This window comes from Oncorhynchus nerka, linkage group LG28 (genome assembly GCF_034236695.1).
Source record: "Oncorhynchus nerka isolate Pitt River linkage group LG28, Oner_Uvic_2.0, whole genome shotgun sequence".
NCBI lineage: Eukaryota > Metazoa > Chordata > Actinopteri > Salmoniformes > Salmonidae > Oncorhynchus > Oncorhynchus nerka.
The window spans coordinates 42,679,300-42,693,914 of record NC_088423.1 but is presented as its reverse complement, the minus strand read 5'-3'; the positions used below and the strand labels follow the sequence as shown (position 1 = coordinate 42,693,914).

The following is a 14,615-nucleotide window of genomic DNA, read 5'->3' as shown; positions in this document are numbered from 1 at the left end:
TTGAGTTTCTGCCTATAAGACGAAAGGAGAAAGATGGCGTCATGGTTGGATTTGCCGAAGGGAGGACAGGGGGAGGTCTTTGTATGCATCGCGGAAGTTAGAGTAGCAGTGATCGAGTGTATTACCCCCCACGCGTAGTGCAATCCATATGCTGATAGAATTTGTTCTCACATTTGCGTCGTTAAAATCCCCAGCTACAATAAATGCAGCCTCAGGATATATGGTTTCCAGTTTACATAGAGGCAAGTAAAGTTCCTTGAGGGCCGTCTTGGTGTCTGCTTGAGGGGGAATGTACATAGCTGTGACGATAACTGACGATAATTCTCTTGGGAGGTTTGATTGTAAGGAATTCTAGGTCGGGTGAGCAGAAGGAGTTGAGTTCCTGTATGTTGATATGATTACACCATGAGTCCTTAATCATGAAGCACACTTTCCAGCCCTTCCTCTTCCCAGAGGTGTTAATCTCTTTCGGCTTGATTACACCACTGTTCCTAGGCCGTCATTTAAAATAAGAATGGGTTCTTAACTGACTTGCATAGTTAAATTAAGGTAAAAAATATATATATCCCGATAGAGCCATGTTTCCGTGAAACGGACTGTTACAATCTGTCGTCTCTTAGGAAGGCAACCCTTGCTCGAATTTTGTCTACCTTGTTGTCAAGAGACTGGATGTTGGCAAGTAGTATACTCAGGAGTGGTGGGCGATGTCTACGGAGCCTGACCAGAAGGCCGCTCAGTCTGCCCCTTCTGCGGCGCCATTGTTTTGGGTCGGCTTCTGGGATTTGATCCATTGTCCTGGGTGGTGGTCCAGATACAGGATCCACTTCGGGAAAGTCGTATTCCTGGTCGTAATGTTGGTAAGTTGACGTCGCTCTTATATCCAATAGTTCGTCCCAGCTGTATGTAATAAAACTTAAGATTTTCTGGGGTAGTATGTAAGAAATAATACATTAAAAAAAACTAAATACTCCATAGTTTCCTAAGGACTAAAAGCGAGGGGACTATCTCTGTCGTCGCCATCTTGCAATGATCTCCCCTCTCTCTTGCGCACCCCCTTCCCCTCCTGACTCTTTTGCTCACACCCTCCCCGTCTCCTCTCTTCTCTCCCTGTCTGTCATACTCCTACTGTGTGATGGTGTGTGTGTGCATGTAGAGGGTAATTAAGACGTCTTTGTGTGTGTGTGTCGCGCTCGCTCTCCCTCCCTCTCTCTGCGCCAAGGTTTGATTGGCATCTCTGTTCTGTTGACTCCCCTGCTCTCCTATGAGCCAGCACCAACAGGCCCATGTACTAAGTTGGAAACAGCGCTCGGGCTAATGAAATGTCAAAGAGACGGCTACATCTTTAAAGGTACAGTATGTAGAAATCGTTCTGCCAATCCCTGGTTGCTAAATTTCGAATAGTTTGCCTAAATTCAGTTTGGGAAAAAACAAGCAAGTGTAGGGAGTAATTGTACTAAACCGCTAAAATATATTTTCAATAACCTAAAAGATTATAATTTCAGCAATATGAAGCTTGTGTACAAAACCGAAAGTAAAAGACGGAAAAACAAAACTTAAGAATGTAAACCATAGAAATAGCGCGCCTAGAACAGATCCACCACTTCTTAGACAACCATTTCTATGTGAATATGGTAGGATCACCCAAAAAGTTACTTATTTCAGCTTTAAAGGACATTTCTGCCATTGCTCTTTCTCTGAACAAGGCCCAATAAATATTATAATTTTCTAATCTCTGCTGCTGCCGCTTTGCAATGAGCTCTGGCAGCATCCTGTGGTCCCTCCATGCCTTCCTGCTGCGCTAAGCAGGCGGCCCCATCGATATACAGCCAACTCCCATTCCCCCTCGGAAAGGCCACTGGTTGTGCGCGGGTGGGTGGGTGCGATCCTGGCAAGTCGATGAAAACACTCTTCCCATGCTCTTTGAGTCTGGCTTTGTGAGGCACCCTGCTGTTTGTCTGCAGGGATGTGCTCTTTGTGTGTCTGTGTGTGTGAGAGAGAGTTTCTGAGTTTGTGTAGGTCTTTGTGTGTGTGTGTGTGTGTGTGTGTGTGTGTGTGTGTGTGTGTGTGTGTGTCCCGTTAGCCAATCAATTATTGGCCTTATGGCTGAATAGATAATAGACTCCTTCGCCTCATTTCTGGGGCATGGAGGAGAGGGGGGTTGTGATATGGGTTGAGGGAAGCAAAATGGGAGGGAGTATTGAGTGATGGGGAGGGAAGAAGAATGGGCCTCATCATGAGGAAGAAAGAGGTAGGAAGAGGAGGGTCAGACTCTGAAACCAGTGAGGTTGTTCTTTCTTCTTCTAAGTGGTAGTTGGAGGCTGTGAGTTAGAATTGGCCATAGCCACAGTCCTCTGTGTTCATCCTGGTGAGCAGCCAGCTCTGATAGCCAGGGTTTGTTTGAGCTGCACTATCAATAGTAGGATAGCCACTGGAGGCAAGAGCACAGCTTCTACTGGGGGACTCTGACATACCGCACATACTCAGCATGTGACCGTGTGTGTTTGTCTATGAATTCCTGTTAACTAAGGTCTTGTGTAAGATTTGTTTGTGTGGTTTTAGATGAACAAGTGTGTGTGTCAGTCCTTTTGCTCTGTTCTCCCCTCCACAGAGGAGATGGCTGCTGTCTCTCTGAGCTCCATGAAACATTAAAAGGAGATTCTGGGTGGTGGAGAACAAAGGAGCCACCCTCTGTACTGTCACTCTACCTTACTGTTGTTTTCTCTCTCTCTCCATCTCCCTTTTTTATTTTTATTTCTCCCCCATCTCTCTCACACACACACACACACACACACACACACACACACACACACAAAAGGGAGGAGTCGCATGGTAGAGCACTGATGAAACCCCTAGACAGAATGCACGTTTCACATGACCACCTGGGAAATATTCAGGCTGAAGCAACTCAAACCAGTTTGCACACACACACACTCACTCACGCGCACCACTCTCCTCCCTCCTGTAGCTTAACAAAAGTCTTCAGCCCTTCACCATCTTTCCCTTTGTTGGTCTTTTTCGGAGATCCACTCATTCCCCTAACTTACCTGATCTGTTTGTGTGTGTGCGCCTTGTGTCTGCACGCAGTATAGCAGCCTCCATTCTTGAGGACTACCAGACAGTAGACAGTATTTGGTTTCTAGACCTTGGCGTTTAGTTGAATCAGTTGTGTAAGTGCAGTGCTAGATAAAGGATAGGATTGAGAAAACACATTCCTAGTACACAGTACTTTGATCAAGTCAGTCATGATATTCCTGGCTTCCTGGTGGGCTAGAGGTAAACAAATGCTAACCCAATGCTCTTCCTCTCTCCCTCTCTCCCTGACTCTCTCTTTCATAAACTTCCATGTGGGTGTTTTTGTGTGTTTGTTTGCATTGAATGCCAGTTCTGTTAAGATGCAGCCCTCCATGGCCCAGATACATGCCTGGCTAAAGCCAATATTTACCATGGTGGTTTCTCCTTACCTAGAAGAACTGTCATCTCCCTGGCCTTGAACTGTTTCCCTCTCTTTGTCCTTTCTGAAGGCTTTCTGAAACCGACACAACCAACAGGAGGGACAGACACACGGACAGCACACGAGGACGTCTCCACGGCAAGAAGAGGTCAGAGACTGTGGTTTCTGTGTGTGTGTGTTGGTGTGCAGGGCTGAAAACTGCAACCAAAACACTCGCATTTGCGACCCTTTAACTTGACGGTGCGACACCAATTTTTAGTTGGTCACTAGGGTGCCAGTGAAATAAAGGTAGCTGGTCAGTTTAGTTTTTGGTTAACAAGTAACTTTTTTTATAATCAAGATTTATTCATAACAGCAATGTCTATGCAAACCAGCTATTCAAAAAGTTTTTTCTGAAGTCTTGGTTGAATATTTACAATGTGCAATTCAGTTATCATGTGCTGTTTGAATGAACATTTCTTAAGGCTTTCCGCCCAAAAACGTCCCAATTCAATGTTGACTGCAAAGTAGGCCTACCTGCAGAATATCATGATGATCTCTATCAATCGCTAGCCAAACAAAGGTATCTTGCTAGGTGTGCTTTTGAATTAAAGGGCAACTACACCCTCCTCCAAAAAATGTTTTAATTAAAAAAAAAAAAAAATTTGTCTCCTGATGTGGTTTAAGCATTGTTGTGGACTTCATTTTTTTTTTCTATAGCAGTATGATTTTGAGTGAAAACCTGAAAAAACAAGAATCAAGGATTTTGTTTTGCAATGAAAGCAGAATTAATCAAAAGATTAAACTGATTTTATAGGGCCCTACAAACTGCAGAGTGACCGTTCAAAAATCTTAACAATAACATCTCTTTTGAGATTGCGCAAAGGTTTTATTTATCCAAACAATCAATGTAAATATGATATTGTCAAGGTAAAATGTAATGGAGGGTAGATCATTTTGGCTACTTGCTCGGCCCACAAATGAAAGAAAACATGTAAATGATACGCGCATCATCAGTATTCTTTTCATTCAGGCCAGTAGCTTTTAGTTGGCACTGGTAGCTTTTAGTTGGCACTGGTAGCTTTTAGTTGGCACTGGTAGCTTTTAGTTGGCTAATTAATAATGACCGTCTTTTTAAATTCTCATGCCCTTGCCAGGCAAATTTAAAAGATGGTCATTATTAGCCTGGTTCTGTATGGAATTAATGTATATTAATAAAGGACACAGGTCAAGACATTATTGTGAAAAATGTGTGCGACCAAATCGTGCTGGTGCCATGAACTTAAAGAGTTGGTGGTTGTAGTGGCACTAGTGGAAAAAGTTCAGCTGTGTTTGCGTCCCCGTTAAAATACTTTTTAGTCTTTTAATCTGTTTTCACAAAGTCTATGAAGGGGTCAATGTTCCGTAAGGTGTTATTTTATTACACAGCTAATCTGTACTAAAGCTAGCTATTAGTATTCATGGATTTAGTATAGTCGTTAGCTTCCTTGACCCATACACCATTTAACAACAAACACCCTGCGTAGGCCTATTATTGTTGAATTAGCCTTTAATAAAATTTTAGTACTCATTGATGGGAAACATTACATTTAATGGTCCTAATTAATGTGCCTTTAATCTGCACAGTGTACTGTTTGTACTATTAATGTTCTGGTAAATCTATTTGTAGTGTTTTTCTCTGTGTCAAGGCTTGTGTTTCACGGCATAGCAGATACACAATAGAGTGCCCTCTGCACCCAAGGATGAATAGAATAGAATATGCATAAGTGCAGTTCAACTAAGTTTGTTGAGTCACTTTCCTATGCTTTTTTTCTAGGTAATTTTAGTAGTGATTTGGATGTCAAAGTGCCCTGCTGTTGCGAGGGAAAATACATTAAGGACTTATAGAATTATGGAGATGCTCAGTTGTAGCATTCAAAGAGGTACCACTCATTTGATTTGATGGCTTTTTCTCTACTTTATCATGACTGACTGACTGTCCTCTCTATCCCGTCTCCCGCTGTGCCGGGAAGGGGTCTGGTGTGTGTGTGTGCGTGTTTGAGAGAGACCGAGGGAGACAGAGAGTCCAGACGTTTTGTAGCAAGGTCGGCAGCAGTCTGATATTAGCATGCTGTCCACTGTGGGGAAGATAAACAGCCCTCTGTCATGATAAAAAACAACAGTCCCTTCATCTTTGATGTGCTCCGACTCCCTAATTGCTTTTATCTACCCAGAGCCAGAGAACACGCAACGGCTGGATCTATCTTTATTAATCCCCATTCCCTCCCTACCTGATTACACTGCCTCTGCCTGCCTGGACTTGCCGGGTCTGTAGCCAAGAGAGACTAAAATTCCCAATATATCTAGGTGAAGATATAGAGTTTAAGATGATATGTAATTGTTATTTGTTTGTGTTGTTTTGTTGTTGTGGGCTCTATACGTCATGGGTCTGTAACTATAGACCTAGGCTAAGTAGACCTAGAAATGCTCTCACCAGCCCTTAAAAGTAAATACTTCACATTTCCTATTTTCACCCTCTTAAGTGACGATTGACCATAGTCATGTAATTCCGGCGATTACCTTGGTGAATTGCAGTATGGTGGAAAAGGGGTAAGGTCCATAAGAATACTCACCTCTGCTCAAGCTCCCCCAAAGAGATTTGATGCTTGAGTGAGTGGCTTGTGTTGTCTGCCTTAGCAGTATAATGGGTCTCTGAAAATGGGTTGTCTCCTGAAGCCGCATGCTTCTATCCTTATTGATGCACATTTTTCTTGATTCACAAATGTGTATCTTGATACAGTTTTTAAAAGAAAGAAAACTGTGGGGTCGGCCTTCCATACAACTAAAATAAACTTCCGTATTGGAGGTGGTTGTGTGAAGTACATCAGTCTCAATGCTCTCAATCGTGTATGTGATAGAAATCCCTTGTGTGAGCAATGGCATCACCTCATCACTTCTGTCAGCAAGAACAAACATGATGACAAATGTATAGTGATGGGTGAAATAATCGTTACAGTTACATATTGCTCTATTATTTTGGATGGCATTATATAGATATTTTGACTCCAAGTATCGATTTGTAGGTCGGTGGGTCTCTAGACTAATGTTTTCTTTTCCCCCTGGTGGCACTAGTGCCAGTAACTTTTTCAATTGGTTGCACCAGCCTATGATTTGGTCGCACCACAATGTTGTTGCGGTGGCACACAATAGAACAAATTCGTTAATTCAATTACATTAATTATCATCTTATACAATAATTCAAAGTGCTTTATTGAGAAAAATAGACTACGGAGATGGTATGATTAAAGAAAAAAAAAACATCAAACATGTTCAAGCAGGATTGCATGATTCAAGTCATTTTGATGTGTAAACCAGTGTTTGAAGCACATTGGCTAGATTGCTAAATTGCCACTCCTATTTGCCATATCTTCAATCTAAGCCTACTAGAAAGTGTGTTCCCTCAGGCCTGGAGGGAAGCAAAAGTAATTCCACTACCTTAGAATAGTAAAGCCCCCTTTACTGGCTCAAATAGGCTACCAATCATCCTGTTGCCAACCCTTAGTAAACTTTGGGGGGAAATTGTTTCACCAGATACAATGCTATTTTAAAGTAAACAAATTAACAGACTTTCGGTGTTGAAGGAGATTCAACAAGCACAGCACTTACACAAATGACTGATGATTGGCTGAGATAAATTGATGATAAAAAGATTGGGGTGTGCTGTTTTCTTGGACTTTAGTGCAGCTTTTGACATTATCGACAATAGTCTGCTGTTAGACCATAGTGGCTTCACACACCCTGTTATATTGTGTATAAAGAGTTACCTTTCTAATAGAACACAAAGGGTGTTCTTTAATGGAAGCCTCTCCAGGGCATCAGGAATTCTCCAGGGCAGCTGTCTAAGCCCCTTACATTTTTCAATCTTTACTAATGGCATGCTCAAAGCCAGTGTGTCTATATGGACAGCCCCATCAAGAGGACCCTCCAGGATGATGTATTTTGGGAGAGAGTGGTAAGCAGCCTGAAACTCCTGAAACCTATAGCAGTAGCCCTTGCACGGATTGAGGGAGACAATGCCATCTTGTCTGATGTTCAGACTGCTTGCAGATGTAAGAGAAGAAATCTGTACTACGCTGCCAACTTCACTGTTGTTCCAAGTAAAGGAAACTGCTGTTCTGAAATACATCAAAAAGCATGAAAATTTCTGCCTGAAGCCCATACATGCCGCAGCGTACATGTTGGACCCCAAGTATGCTGGCAAGAGCATCCTGTCTGGTGCAGAGATCAACAAGGCCTATGGTGTCATCACTATCATGTCTCTCCACCTTGGCCTGGATGAGGGCAAGGTTCTTGGCAGTCTGGCGAAGTATACTTCCAAGCAAGGGCTTTGGGATGGAGATGCAAAATGGCAGTCATGCCAACATATCTCATCAGCTACCTGGTGGAAGGGACTTTGTGGATCTGAGGCTCTTTCCCCTGTTGCCTCAGTCATCCTCCAAATCCCACCAATATCAACCGCCTCAGAGCGCAACTGGTCCTTGTTTGGGAACACACACACCAAAGCACGCGACAGGCTGACTAATACAAGGGTTGTAACATTGGTGGCCAACTGGGCAAATTTTGGGCTTTTTGAGCCTGACAACAATCCATCCTCAACAAGGTTGGAAAATGACAGTAAAGATGAGGCCTCAGAGTCTGGTGTTTTAGAGGTGGACATTGAGGAGGTCCAGGGAGAAGACATGGAAGCCTGAGTGGAATACAACCAAAGCTTTAATATCTAGACTATCATTTTACAGATGTACAGTACTGTGCAAAAGTTTTAAGCAGGTGTGAAAAAATGCTGTAAAGTAAGAATGCTTTCAAAAATAGACATGTTATTAATAGATTTTATTTATCAATTAACTAAATGCAAAGTGAGTGAACAGACAAAAAATCAAATCCATATTTGGTGTGACCACCCTTTGCCTTCAAAACAGCATCAATACTTCTAGGTGCACTTGCACTATGTCAGGTGTATGATTAAACAATTATACCAAACAAGTGCTAATGATCATCAATTCAATATGTAGGTTGAAACACAATCATTAACTGAAACAGAATCAGCTGTTTTGGAGGAATAAAACTGGATGAGGAGCAGCCAAACTCTGCTGACAAGGTGAGGTTGCTGAATGCAGTTTACTCAGAAGTCATACACCATGGCAAGAATGAGCACAGCAACAAGACATAAGGTAGTTATACTGCATAAGCAAGGTCTCTCCCAGGCAGATTAAGGCAGACAGGGGTTTCCAGATGTACTGTCCAAGCTCTTTTGAAGAAGCACAAAGAAACGGGCAACGTTGAGAACCGTAGATGCAGTGGTCGGCCAAGGAAACTCATTTGCATCAGATGAAAGACATATCATGCTTACTTCCCATTGCAATCGGAAGATGTCCAGCTGTGCCATCGGCACAGAATTGGCAGAAAACAGTGGGACCCTGGTACACCCATCTACTGTCCGGCGAAGTCTGGTCAGAAGTGGCCTTCATTGAAGACTTGCGGCCAAAAAGCCATCCTCCGACATGGAAACAAGGCCAAGCGACTCAACTATGCATGAAAACACAGGAACTGGGATGCAGAAAAATGGCAGCAGGTGCTCTGGACTGATGAGTCAAAATTTGACATTTTTGGCTGTAGCAGAAAGGCAGTTTATTTGCCGAAGGGCTAGAGAGCAGTACACGAATGAGTCTCTTCAGGCAACAGTGAAGCATGGTGGAGGTTCCTTGCAAGTTTGGGGCTGCATTTCTGCAAATGGATTTGGGGATTTGGTCAAAATGAATGGTCGCCTCAATGCCGACAAGTACAGGCAGATACTTATCCATCATGCAATACTATCAGGGAGGCATCTGATTGCCCCAAAATGTATTCTGCAGAATGACAACATTTACATTTAAGTCATTTAGCAGACGCTCTTATCCAGAGCGACTTACAAATTGGTGCGTTCACCTTAAGACATCCAGTGGAACAGCAACTTTACAATAGTGCATCTAAATATTTTAAGGGGGGTGAGAAGGATTACTTTATCCTATCCTAGGTATTCCTGAAAGAGGTGGGGTTTCAGGTGTCTCCGGAAGGTGGTGATTGACTCCGCTGTCCTGGCGTCGTGAGGGAGTTTGTTCCACCATTGGGGGGCCAGAGCAGCGAACAGTTTTGACTGGGCTGCGCAGGAACTGTACTTCCTCAGTGGTAGGGAGGCGAGCAGGCCAGAGGTGGATGAACAACAACACCAAACATACAGTGAAAGTCAATAAGAACGATCTTCAGTGTAAAGAAGATCAAGGAGGCCTGGAAGTGATGGTTCGGCCCCCACAGAGCCCCGATCTCAACATCAATGAGTCTGTCTGGGATTACATGAAGAGAAAGAAGCACCTGAGGCTGCCTAAATCCACAGAACTGTGGTTTGTTCTCCAAGATGTTTGGGCCAACCTTTTATTTTATTTTTTATTTTTTATTTCACCTTTATTTAACCAGGTAGGCTAGTTGAGAACAAGTTCTCATTTGCAACTGCGACCTGGCCAAGATAAAGCATAGCAGTGTGAACAGACAACACAGAGTTACACATGGAGTAAACAATTAACAAGTCAATAACACAGTAGAAGAAAAAAAGGGGGGGAGTCTATATACAATGTGTGCAAAAGGCATGAGGTAGGCGAATAATTACAATTTTGCAGATTAACACTGGAGTGATAAATGATCAGATGGTCATGTACAGGTAGAGATATTGGTGTGCAAAAGAGCAGAAAAGTAAATAAATAAAAACAGTATGGGGATGAGGTAGGTGAAAATGGGTGGGCTATTTACCAATAGACTATGTACAGCTGCAGCGATCGGTTAGCTGCTCAGATAGCAGATGTTTGAAGTTGGTGAGGGAGATAAATGTCTCCAACTTCAGCGATTTTTGCAATTCGTTCCAGTCACAGGCAGCAGAGTACTGGAACGAAAGGCGGCCGAATGAGGTGTTGGCTTTAGGGATGATCAATGAGATACACCTGCTGGAGCGCGTGCTACGGATGGGTGTTGCCATCGTGACCAGTGAACTGAGATAAGGCGGAGCTTTACCTAGCATGGACTTGTAGATGACCTGGAGCCAGTGGGTCTGGCGACGAATATGTAGCGAGGGCCAGCCGACTAGAGCATACAAGTCGCAGTGGTGGGTGGTATAAGGTGATTTAGTGACAAAACGGATGGCACTGTGATAGACTGCATCCAGTTTGCTGAGTAGAGTGTTGGAAGCCATTTTGTAGATGACATCGCCGAAGTCGAGGATCGGTAGGATAGTCTAGGGTACCCTTTTACTAGGGTAAGCTTGGCGGCGTGAGTGAAGGAGGCTTTGTTGCGGAATAGAAAGCCGACTCTTGATTTGATTTTCGATTGGAGATGTTTGATATGAGTCTGGAAGGAGAGTTTGCAGTCTAGCCAGACACCTAGGTACTTATAGATGTCCACATATTCAAGGTCGGAACCATCCAGGGTGGTGATGCTAGTCGGGCATGCGGGTGCAGGCAGCGATCGGTTGAAAAGCATGCATTTGGTTTTACTAGCGTTTAAGAGCAGTTGGAGGACACGGAAGGAGTGTTGTATGGCATTGAAGCTCGTTTGGAGGTTAGATAGCACAGTGTCCAATGACGGGCCGAAAGTATATAGAATGGTGTCGTCTGCGTAGAGGTGGATCAGGGAATCACCCGCAGCAAGAGCAACATCATTGATATATACAGAGAAAAGAGTCGGCCTGAGAATTGAACCCTGTGGCACCCCCATAGAGACTGCCAGAGGACCGGACAGCATGCCCTCCGATTTGACACACTGAACTCTGTCTGCAAAGTAATTGGTGAACCAGGCAAGGCAGTCATCCGAAAAACCGAGGCTACTGAGTCTGCTGATAAGAATATAGTGATTGACAGAGTCGAAGGCCTTGGCAAGGTCGATGAAGACTGCTGCACAGTACTGTCTTTTATCGATGGCGGTTATGATATCGTTTAGTACCTTGAGTGTGGCTGAGGTGCACCCGTGACCGGCTCGGAAACCAGATTGCACAGCGGAGAAGGTACGGTGGGATTCGAGATGGTCAGTGACCTGTTTGTTGACTTGGCTTTCGAAGACCTTAGATAGGCAGGGCAGGATGGATATAGGTCTGTAGCAGTTTGGGTCCAGGGTGTCTCCCCCTTTGAAGAGGGGGATGACTGCGGCAGCTTTCCAATCCTTGGGGATCTCGGACGATATGAAAGAGAGGTTGAACAGGCTGGTAAATAGGGGTTGCGACAATGGCGGCGGATAGTTTCAGAAATAGAGGGTCCAGATTGTCAAGCCCAGCTGATTTGTACGGGTCCAGGTTTTGGAGCTCTTTCAGAACATCTGCTATCTGGATTTGGGTAAAGGAGAACCTGGAGAGGCTTGGGCGAGGAGCTGCGGGGGGGGTGGAGCTGTTGGCCGAGGTTGGAGAAGCAAGGCGGAAGGCATGGCCAGCCGTTGAGAAATGCTTATTGAAGTTTTCGATAATCATGGATTTATCGGTGGTGACCGTGTTACCTAGCCTCAGTGCAGTGGGAGGAGGTGCTCTTGTTCTGCATGGACTTCAGTGTCCCAGAACTTTTTGGAGTTGGAGCTACAGGATGCAAACTTCTGCCTGAAGAAGCTGGCCTTAGCTTTCCTGACTGACTGCGTGTATTGGTTCCTGACTTCCCTGAACAGTTGCATATCACGGGGACTCTTCGATGCTATTGCAATCCGCCACAGGATGTTTTTGTGCTGGTCGAGGGCAGTCAGGTCTGGAGTGAACCAAGGGCTGTATCTGTTCTTGGTTCTGCATTTTTTGAACGGAGCATGCTTATCTAAAATGGTGAGGAAGTTACTTTTAAAGAATGACCAGGCATCCTCAACCGACGGGATGAGGTCAATGTCCTTCCAGGATACCCGGGCCAGGTCGATTAGGAAGGCCTGCTCACAGAAGTGTTTTAGGGAGCGTTTGACAGTGATGAGGGGTCGTCGTTTGACTGCGGCTCCGTAGCGAATACAGGCAATGAGGCAGTGATCGCTGAGATCCTGGTTGAAGACAGCGGAGGTGTATTTGGAGGGCCAGTTGGTCAGGATGACGTCTATGAGGGTGCCCTTGTTTACAGAGTTAGGGTTGTATCTGGTGGGTTCCTTGATGATTTGTGTGAGATTGAGGGCATCTAGCTTAGATTGTAGGACTGCCGGGGTGTTAAGCATATCCCAGTTTAGGTCACCTAACAGAACAAACTCTGAAGCTAGATGGGGGGCGATCAATTCACAAATGGTGTCCAGGGCACAGCTGGGAGCTGAGGGGGGTCGGTAGCAGGCAGCAACAGTGAGAGACTTATTTCTGGAGAGAGTAATTTTCAAAATTAGTAGTTCGAACTGTTTGGGTATGTACCTGGAAAGTATGACATTACTTTGCAGGCTATCTCTGCAGTAGACTGCAACTCCTCCCCCTTTGGCAGTTCTATCTTGACGGAAGATGTTATAGTTGGGTATGGAAATCTCTGAATTTTTGGTGGCCTTCCTGAGCCAGGATTCAGACACAGCAAGGACATCAGGGTTAACAGAGTGTGCTAAAGCAGTGAGTAAAACAACCTACCTGCGGAGTTCCTTCAAACTGTGTGCAAGTGTACCTAGAAGAATTTATGCTGTTTTGAAGGCAAAGGGTGGTCACACCAAATATTGATTTGAGTAGTTTTTTCTTCTGTTCACTCACTTTGCATTTTGTTAATTGATAAATGTAAACTATTAACATGTTTATTTTTGAAAGCTTTCTTACTTTACGGCATTTGTGCCTAAAACTTTTGCCCAGTACTGTATGTTGAAAACGTTTTTGGGAGATGCGATGGATCATTCAATATTCCCTTTTGTTGTTCATGAAGTCATCCCATGTGAACAGTCAACTCGTTTAATTAAAGTTCAATTCTTAATTTATATTGGAAGGATTTCATAATTATGATAAGGTAAATGGTTTGTTTCTGTCTCCATATGATATGGTAAATATATCTAATGCAAAAAACATCTACATCGTCCTATGAATATTACCCAAAATGTGCAACCCTAGGCATGCTGTTTGACCAAATCAGGCTTTTAGCTTCCCAAAAAAGAGGTTTTGAGTGAGGTGACCAACTAGAATTTGCAAGTCACATTGATGCGACCAATTTAAAATGTAACTCATACAGCCAAGTCAGTGTCGCATAATGTAACTAATTGTAGCAGTTTGGAACACTGGGGTGTGTGTGTGTGGGCGGGCGCATGTGTGTGGACGGGCACATGTGTGTGTTTAGGTGTGTGTGTGTGTGTGTAGGCGGGCACGTGTGTGTGTGTGTGTGTGTAGGCGGGCACGTGTGTGTGTGTGTGTAGGCGGGCACGTGTAGGTGTGTGTAGGCGGGCACGTGTAGGTGTGTGTAGGCGGGCACGTGTGTGTGTGTAGGCGGGCACGTGTGTGTGTGTAGGCGGGCACGTGTGTGTGTAGGCGGGCACGTGTGTGTGTGTAGGCGGGTGCGTGTAGGCGGGCACGTGTGTGTGCGTGTAGGCGGGCACGTGTGTGTGCGTGTAGGCGGGCACTTGTGTGTGTGTGTATGTAGGCGGGCACGTGTGTGTGTGTGTAGGAGGGCACGTGTGTGTGTGTGTGTAGGCGGGCACGTGTGGTGTGTGTGTGTGTGTGTGTGTGTGTAGGCGGGCACATGTGTGTGTGTGTGTGTGTAGGCGGGCACGTGTGTGTGTGTAGGCGGGCACGTGTGTTTGTGTGTAGGCGGGCACGTGTGTGTGTGTGTGTGTAGGCGGGCACGTGTGTGTTTGGGTGTGTAGGCGGGCACGTGTGTGTTTGGGTGTTTAGGCGGGCACGTGTGTGTAGGCGGGCACGTGTGTGTTTGGGTGTTTAGGCGGGCACGTGTGTGTTTTAGGCGGGCACGTGTGTGTGTTTGGGTGTTTAGGCGGGCACGTGTGTGTGTTTGGGTGTGTAGGCGGGCGCTTGATTGTTTAGGCAGGCACATGCGTTTTCATTTAGCAGTGTCTAGTTCCCTGTGTCTTTCTCCCAGTTGAAGCGTTTAGGTGTGTGTGTGTGTGTGTGTGTGTGTGTGTGTGTGTGTGTGTGTGTGTGTGTGTGTGTGTGTGTGTAGGCGGGTGCGTGTGTGTGTGTGTAGGCGGGCGCGTGTGTGTGTGTGTAGGCGGG

The 14,615-nt window shown here is 44.9% G+C and overlaps 1 protein-coding gene across 3 annotated transcripts in view; it reads left to right on the top strand.

Moving 5' to 3' along the window:
• The window catches only part of LOC115113237 (bifunctional heparan sulfate N-deacetylase/N-sulfotransferase 2-like), a 234,248-nt gene that overhangs the window by 144,754 nt on the left and 74,879 nt on the right, over window positions 1-14,615 (top strand). For all 3 annotated transcript variants that reach the window (XM_065012804.1, XM_029640651.2, XM_065012803.1), the window contains one exon: window positions 3,522-3,599. The gene's annotated coding sequence lies outside the window, so the exon portion shown is untranslated. The remainder of the gene's footprint in view (window positions 1-3,521; window positions 3,600-14,615) is intronic.